We start from the raw sequence: 8,666 nt of genomic DNA, 5'->3' as shown, positions 1-8,666 counted from the left end.
CAGAAATGCCCCCACCTGAGGGCAGCCAATGAGAAATGGTGGAGGGCAACCACTCCCTTAGAAGTAATTTCTAGAAGTCCCTAGAAGTGAGCCAATCAGAATTGTATCCATACTAGCACCCCTAAATGATGTAACCTTGTGACTTTTCCCTTTAAAAACTGAGCTTGCAGACAGGCGGGCACTTCCTCCAGCCTCCACTGTGTTGGATGTATTGGACGAAGTCCCTGCCTAGGCTTGTATTGCTTTTGGATAACCAGAATTAAACCTTGCTTTTGCATTCCGGTATGCTCGTCTTTGGTGGTCTCTCTGGGGGTCACGATCTGGCCACAACATTTGGGGGCTCTCCGGGATCCCCAGAGACCCCCCTGCCAGGACCGCTAAGAGCTCCGGAGGTACATCTGCACCGATCGGTAAGAGCGCTCCATTTTCTTGTCTTTGCTTTCCTTTTACTTTCATTTTCTTATCCGAAGCCGGCGGTTGAATCTGACAGGCTCACCTTGGCGGACGCGCCTGTAAGGTGACCCTGGAGGAGTTGGAAGACATTCCAACCCCTCATCAGGATGCGGGGGTCCCCACAGGTCCTCCCCCCCCCCATCATAGGACGCCCAAGAGGGGTCTGTCTGTTAGGATGCCCATGAGAGGTCCATCTGTTTGGACACCTGTGAGGGGTCCGTCTGGGGATCGGGAGACTCTGTTGAATTGTCCCTGTCCCATCCGTAGGTCTTTGGCATTATTGAGGCTCCCTCTCCAGACTCTCGTCTGCCTGGACCATGTGTAGGGCTCTTGTTCTTCCTTTTTGTCTGCCTATCTTGTTCGTCAGTGTTATTTGTTATACCTATATAAATGTATAAATGTGTGAGAACTGTGGCCACATGTGTGAGTGTTTTATGCCTGAGCTTGTGTATGCATTGGAACTTGTGGGCCCGATTGCTAGCCGAAGGGATGGAGACCCTTAGGTGGTTGAACTGGCACAGACTAACCTAACATTGCTTCCTTGCTCTCTCTGACCAGAGCACAGGCAGCAGGCAGCAGAAAGCTTGCAATGAGTCCTGCAGGCAGCGGCTGCACAGCTGCTACTTCGGAGACCCAGGGCACCACTGAGAGGGCTAGGCGGCCTGTGAGCATCTCGGGGACTAGATGCAGCGGGTTCAGGGCCCCAGCTTGCTCACAAAGCTGTGGAGTAGAGGCTTGGCTGCATGGGAACTAGGCATGGCTTTGTGCTAGAGCAGGCTGTGAGCACTGTGGGGCCCGGATATGGCCGGCAGGTTCTGGCTGGGATCCTGTGTGGACATGGGGCAGAGCTGGCAGGAGCCAGCAGGAGCCTCAAGGAGCTCAGTGTGGGGGCTGATGGAGAACTAACTGCCCCTCCAGGGTCACAGCTGAGGAGTGGCCTACAGGTCTGTGGGCCCAGCTAGGGCATGGTGTCACTTTCAGTCTGCCGTTCTCGTGTACTTGAGGGTCTGAGGTTGACAGCAATCTTTTGTCTCCATGTCTCCATGGTGCATGCCTTCCCGGTTCTCATCCATGCTGTTGGGTGGGGCTCCCAAGACCTGCCCTCGGGCTAAAACCTGATCAAGGTCTGGCTCCAAGAATGGAATGTCACCAACAGTTTGTCTGTGGTACAGTGCTGATGCAAATTGAGAGTTATTCTTGTTATGGTATTTGCATGTATTTCTGTTCTTGTTTAAAATATAACTTTACAATATATTCTAGAGTATTGAGGGAAATCACAAGAAAGACTTTGGTAAGAGTTTCTGTTTTAAAGGAAAAGAAAAAGCAGAATTTGTCTGGAGTAAATGTCTGAGGGATCAAAGGAATGAACTGAGGGTACATGGAAGGTTGTAGAAGGTCAGAGGGGATGTGATGTAAACTGTTTGTTATGGTTTCTTATACCTGAAAATACTGAATATAAAAGTTAATTCTTGTTGGTTTTCATCTTAAGAATGCCTAATGATTCTGCAAACTGCTTATGTGTGCATGTATACAGGTATGTGACTTGAAAATATAAGCAAGCTCTAACTGTATGTATGTATGTGTGTAACTTGGATCCAACTGTATGTTTGTGTGCAAGTAATTATTGTTTAGAAAAACGAGCTTTAAACAGCAACCATGAGGCTCCCTCCATCTTGGCTGGTGACCTCATGGGCAGCCATGTGGCTGGCAGCCATCTTTTACTAAGGTTATTAAGATCTACTCGGGTTAACACCTAATACTTATGTCTTTACCAAGTGTTCAACAGCAAGTTTCTAGAGAATTTAAATAGATGGCAACATATGTTTAATAAATAAGGTATTTGATTAATATTAAAGCTGCACATCAATGCTTTTATTCACAGGAATATACCTTGCTCTGGCAGCTAAACTTTGTAACATAAAAGAATCATAGGAAACAGCTGAAGTTTGCAAATGTATGGCAGGACTAGAGTTCCAAAAAGAGTCTAGTTGCAGTGGTGGACCTTAGCAGTTTTAAAAAATTCCAGTGCTAGGTGATGATCACTGGAAGCACCAGCCATAATAAAATGGAGCAGGCAGGCTATGTATGTGCTGCCAAAGGTAGGGTCAAAGAAATCATCCAAGCCTCTAAGTAAAAGAACCAAAAGGATTATAAATGAATCCCTGATATTGAACTTTGGGATTGTTTGCACTTTAGAGCTTGGTTTTTCTTTACACAGATTGTGGTAATGCCATGTTTTCTCCCCTTAAAGTAAAAGAAGATACTTTATTGTTGATATTACAGAAGACATTTGAGAGATCTTAATCTTTTAAGAACAGTTTTTATAGTTAAAAACCAATGACTTAAAAAATATTGATATTTTGTTTTGGTTTCCTCACTGAACCTGTATTTGATGCTAGAAGAGCTTCAACTTAAAGCATTGTTTTTAGGCTACTTATTGTAGACTGTTAGAGAACATAAATAATCAGTCATAAGTAATCAAGTTTTTTAATTGTAGTCAGGGTAAGTATTACAGGGATAAGTTTACTCATTTACTCAGTCCCTTGCATATGTTTTCAGGGTTTAGCTTGAAACAAGTAATTAGAAACAAAGTTTGTCTATTCAGATATACCTGGACAGCCCTCATTGAAGGGTTCACAACACGCCCCCACGGTCGCATATACCAGGCAGACACTTCTGCCTAGCCAATTCCAGTCAGGATAGGCATTTCCGGGTCAGGGCGTCTCTCGTAACCAGGATCCGTGACGTTACATGGCCACGTAAGTGCGCAATGTGACCATGTGATCTATGCACACGCGTGGAGTAGTGACGTGACCTGGCCATGCCCCCAGCCAGTTTTTAAGCAAAGCGCCAGCCATGTTCCCGGTTCTCTCTCTCTTCTCTTTCTCTTCTCCACGCACGTGTCTCTCCCACAGGCCTGCGCACTCTCTGTCCCTTTATCTCTAATAAACTCTTATAAGCGGATTCTGTCATGACACTTCCTTGCAGGGTAAGAACACAACGCAGCTAAATAACTAACACTCATACTTCAGAGATCTGAAGAATATGGCATTTAAATGTTGATCTAAAAACTTACTATATCAGACAGGCTTCCAGATCCTAGCAGTGACCCAAGGTCTCCAAAGAAGATTAGGTACGGGCTTCCTGTGCCGTTTCCTACCGCGTTCTCTCTTTGCTGCCAGACCTCCGCCATCATGGGTCACATGCATGCTCCTGGGAAGGGCCTGTCCCAGTCGGTGCTGCCCTACCGCCATAGCGTCCCCACTTGGCTGAAGCTGACGTCTGACGACGTGAAGGAACAAATTTACAAACTGGCCAAGAAAGGCCTGACTCCCTCCCAAATTGGTGTGATCCTGAGGGACTTGCATGGTGTGGCTCAGGTCCGTTTTGTGACTGGTAATAAAATCCTGAGAATCCTTAAGTCAAAAGGCCTTTCCCCTGACCTCCCTGAGGAGCTGTACCATTTGATTAAGAAAGCAGTGGCTGTCTGAAAGCATCTTGAGAGGAACAGAAAGGATAAGGATGCTAAGTTCCCCCTGATTCTGATAAAGAGCAGAATTCACCGGCTGGCTCGTTACTATAAGACTAAGCGATTCCTCCCACCCAATTGGAAATATGAGTCATCCACAGCCTCTGCTCTAGTAAATTCTTGTGTACACAGCAATAAAATCACTTTGAATAAAAATAAATAAATAAATAAATAAATAAATAAATAAATAAAAAGAAGATTACGTACGAGACACCACAACGTCTCTGCCTGAAATATGACAACGCTGACCACAGGGCAAGATGCCCCAATGCAACGCCTGCCACCTGAACCCAGCCCAGACAGTGGACAAGCAGTAGGACACTGGAATTTATTGCACCCTTTTGCCTGATCAAGGTCAGTCTTCCGTGTCCCTATTCCACAGGAAAAATACTCTGCCTTTTGGACCTGATGGCAGAAGAAGATTGATACTGTTCTGACTGGTGCCTCCAATGCTATGGAGACCTGGGTAGGGTTTGGTCCCTGTTATTTATAGGATTGGAAGCCTCTTGGTCTGCACTCAGATACAGTTTATCCTTCTCAGATCTCTGATAGTACTGATGGCTAGGCTAGCTCTAACTTTGTCAGCATGGCAGCATCAACCAGATCTTTCTGCAAGGCCATAGCTAGCTTGTTAGCTCACTCTTAGGAAAATGTTTTAAGATATAAAAGTTTAAATAAGTCATGAAGGTTCAGATATGAGTCTAAAATGAGATATGTTTCAGATTACTCTCCTGTTCTATGGTTCAGAGCTTAACATTTAGGAACCCTGACGAGCTGGTAGAGCAATGACTACTTACTGTTCAGTCACAAGATCAATATTTTGGATTTGTTTTAGATGTCATATAAATATGTATAAATGTAAACCTAAAAGCGCCTCTCACCAGGTCAAAAATCTCTGTCCAATTTATACCTTGCTTTCTGGACAGAAGGAAAATGCACAAGTTTTTAACCCAAATCTGTAGTTCTTGTTGGAACTCAAAGGCATGAGTCCACTTCTGCTGTTTTACAGATAGATTGGTAATACTAATGTATTTAAAACTTTTATGTCATTTTGTAAGTAGGCCTCAAAGGATCAAGAGTCATAAAAACCTAGCAACAGGACATTGAGTCAGAGCCCTTGACCCTTTCACCCTGCAAACATCCTATATAAACATCCTGTTAGCTTGCCCCACCTTATGCAGATGACAGCTTCTTGCTCCCCCTACCCTGCAGGAACTATATAAACCCTCCTGGAGAAAAGTAAAGGTGCACCTTGATCAGAATCTTGACTTGGTGTATTTCCTTGGTGTATTTCCTGTCCCTACATTCCATCCTTAGGGTGGTCGAGTACCCGTTAAAGTCTTGCTGGCCTGGGCACGTAGAAACATATTGTTAGTTTTATTAGCATTTACTAAGTCATGTAAAATATTTAAGAAACCTTATTATCTGATATTTTTATATAGCATGATGTTTTTTCTGCATATGTTTACTGACTATAGTACTTAGCAGTATATCCCTTACAGGTTTGACAACAAAATCTGTCAATAATATATTTAAATTGCTTACATAAACTGTGGTCTAATATTTTTATGTTAGAATAAGGAAGGAAACATGATGTTTTTCCATGATACATCACAACATTAATGAAAAATTGAATCTCTGAACTGTCCATTCTGTTTTTAGTAGTATTGTAAGAGAATCAGATATTTATATGCATTTAAATAATAATGTTTTATTAATGAAGATGTCAATGATTTTTCCAATTTGAGAAGAAGGGCACAGCAAGACTGTGTCGCAGATGACAGGATGATATAGCTGTCATATTTCGGAGGGCTTTGTTTGCATCCTGTGATGCAGATCAGTGATTATATGGTGAACAGCATTGTTTTGTAATCATGGACATATTCTTTAGCCTTCTATCATGCAGCAAGAAAATCACAAATCTTTAATTTACAGTTATAGACACCATTTCCTTATAAATAAGGTAAATATGAATAAAATAGAATATCATCTTTTTAGACCTGCTGTTTTTCTCTATGAGGAGGGCTGCCATCAAAGTAGATTTCCAATACATATGGTAAAAAAAAATGTTAGCACATTTGAAATTGTAAAATTGATTGAAACTTAAATATCTGTAGAGGTTATCATGGTGATATAAATTAATGAATCGAACTATATTAAACTTTAGCATTGTAGTGTTTGGTTTCATGAAGTCCTGGGTACCTGTCATTCTACCCTGTTCCATGAGAATGACCTCAAAGCAAAGATGGTAAATTGTAGTGCCTTATAGGGGTTCAGAATATTTAAAAATCAGTGGGGTCATCTGTTCAATGTTGTGCAACAGTCAATTGATAGCTTTTATTTTGCTTTGCTAGCATGTTACAAAAGGATATAGTACATCTTGTCATGTATTTTGGAAGAATTCACATCTGTAACCTTATATGATAACAAATATATTACATTTCATGTAATGAAATTATACCAATACAGATATGCACTTCTTCATGCCCTGGTGTTTCATTAGTTAAATGAGTTGACACATCAATAATTTTAAACAGTACAGATAATCTTTGAATTTAACTTACAGTTTAATTAAATCTTGCTAGAATTGCTTAACTGTACTATAAATTGCTTGATTGTGAATTTAGGAAAGGAATTATTAGATAGAAAACTCTCAGATTTGATTTAAACACTTTGTTTCTTGAACAAAGCAATATGTAAACAAATTTTATTATATGCCAAGAACCAACAGCCTAATAGATTTTTAAAATTATATTATTACAAACATACTGACTATTCAGATTGGTACAACTTTGTAGGCTTATTTTTTTTTTAATTGGTGCTTGTAAGACTTTGTCAGATAAAGCCCCATTTTTTTTTCCTTTTTTTGCTTTACTTTTTAAACTCAACTTTGTCAAGTGTAAGTAGGAGGCATTAACTTTTGGAACTGTATGAAGCATCTGTTACAGACATAAGAGGAAAGGAAAATGAGTCTCTACGGACAGCTCTGACCGCAAAGTGAATGCCATAAAGGAGTCATGGCCATTATTAACAAAGTTATAGTACAAGCTCTGAACTAATACTCAAGTTCCCAGAATCAGAGTGTGAAGAATGCCAGTCCCTTATGTACAAAGAGTTCAAAATTGAGAATTTTATATATTGGGGTATCTTTGGGATCACTGTGCCATATTTTCAATTGAAAGCAGGTGATGGGGGCTATAATATAACGATTCTCTTCATGTTTTCAAAAATTTTAATTCCTTAGTTATAACAATAAATCTATTAACTCAAATTATACAACTGAATTTTACTTAATGGAAAACTTTTTGAGGCTGTCAAAATGTTTCAGTTGTTCTGCACCACAGGGTATCCATTTACATTGGCAACAGAAGATGATATGTTTGTGTATTGATTCTTTAAACAAACTAATGGAGTATCTACAATATGTCTTCTCTTAAATAATTTCAACACGGGAACTGATGTGTTGGCTCAGTTGGATAGTGCTTGACGAGCAAGCATGAGACTTGTGTTCCGATGCTAGGCTTCAACATAAAAAATGTGCGTGCATCAAGAGGCTCAAACTGAAGTGCTCAGAGGAGCAGAGACAGGCATACCCCTGAAGCTCACCTTCCTGTTTGTCTCACCCACCGAATCGGTGAGCTCTGAGTTTAGCCTGAGTCCCCACCTCTAAAATTACAAAAAAAAAAAAAAAAGAGCAAATGAGGACTAAAAAACATTAATCTCTGACTTCTACATTACCAAGATATGCAGAAAGAATTCAATAACTAAAAGGAAGTTCACTTTATGTAATTCCAGCTGAGCCTTCTAATGCCTACCAAGTTCTATTCTCAGTTTTACTTCTATATAATCTACTTCTGAAATGCTCCCAAGAAACAGAGAACACTGGTTTCCTTTTTTTTTCTTTATTAAGAAATTTTCTACTCATTCCACATACCATCCACAGACCCCCCTCCTCCGTCCTCCCACCCCCAGCCCTCTTTCCCAAGCCAACCCGCATTCACACATTCCCCAAATCGAAGTCTCCCATGGGGAGTCAGCAGAGCCCACCACACGGAGCCTAGGCAGATCCAAGCCCCTTCCTACTGCACCAAGGCTGTGCAAGGCTTCACACCACAGGCACCGGATTCCCAGTGGCCTGCCCATAGATCAGGGACAGATCCCGATCCCCTGCCTGGGTACCCCCCAAACAGTTTAAGCCAACCAATCGTCTTCCGTATCCAGAGAGCCTAGTTCAGTCCCATGGGGGCTCCACAGCCACCAGTACCACAGTTCATGTGTTTCCACTAGTTTGGCTAGTTGTCTCTGTACTTTTTACAATCATGGTCTCGATATCTCTTGCTCATAGAATCCCTGTGGTGGCGCATGCCTTTAATCCCTGCACTCGGGAGGCAGAGCCAGGCAGATCTCTGTGAGTTTGAGGCCAGCCTGGGCTACCAAGTGAGTTCCAAGAAAGGTGCAAAGCTACACAGAGAAACCCTATCTCAAAAAACAACAAAAAAAAAAAAAAGAAAGAAAGAAAGAAAAAAGAAAAAAAAAAGAAGGAAAGAAAAAAAGAATCCCTCCTCTCTCTCATTGATTGGATTCCTGGAGCTCTGCCTGGGACCTGGCCAAGGATTTCTGCATCAGCTTCCATCAGTCATTCGAAGAGGGTTCTATCTGTACAATGGAAAAAAGAAAACAGGTT

General features: G+C 41.6%; 1 pseudogene; it reads left to right on the top strand.

The window, feature by feature from the left end:
- Positions 1–3,622: 3,622 nt before the first annotated feature.
- LOC102926327 (small ribosomal subunit protein uS15 pseudogene) lies at positions 3,623–4,145 on the top strand (annotated as a pseudogene).
- Positions 4,146–8,666: the final 4,521 nt, after the last annotated feature.

This window comes from Peromyscus maniculatus, chromosome 15 (genome assembly GCF_049852395.1).
Source record: "Peromyscus maniculatus bairdii isolate BWxNUB_F1_BW_parent chromosome 15, HU_Pman_BW_mat_3.1, whole genome shotgun sequence".
In the NCBI taxonomy this organism is placed as follows: Eukaryota; Metazoa; Chordata; class Mammalia; order Rodentia; family Cricetidae; genus Peromyscus; species Peromyscus maniculatus.
This window is presented reverse-complemented; position numbering and strand designations above follow the sequence as displayed.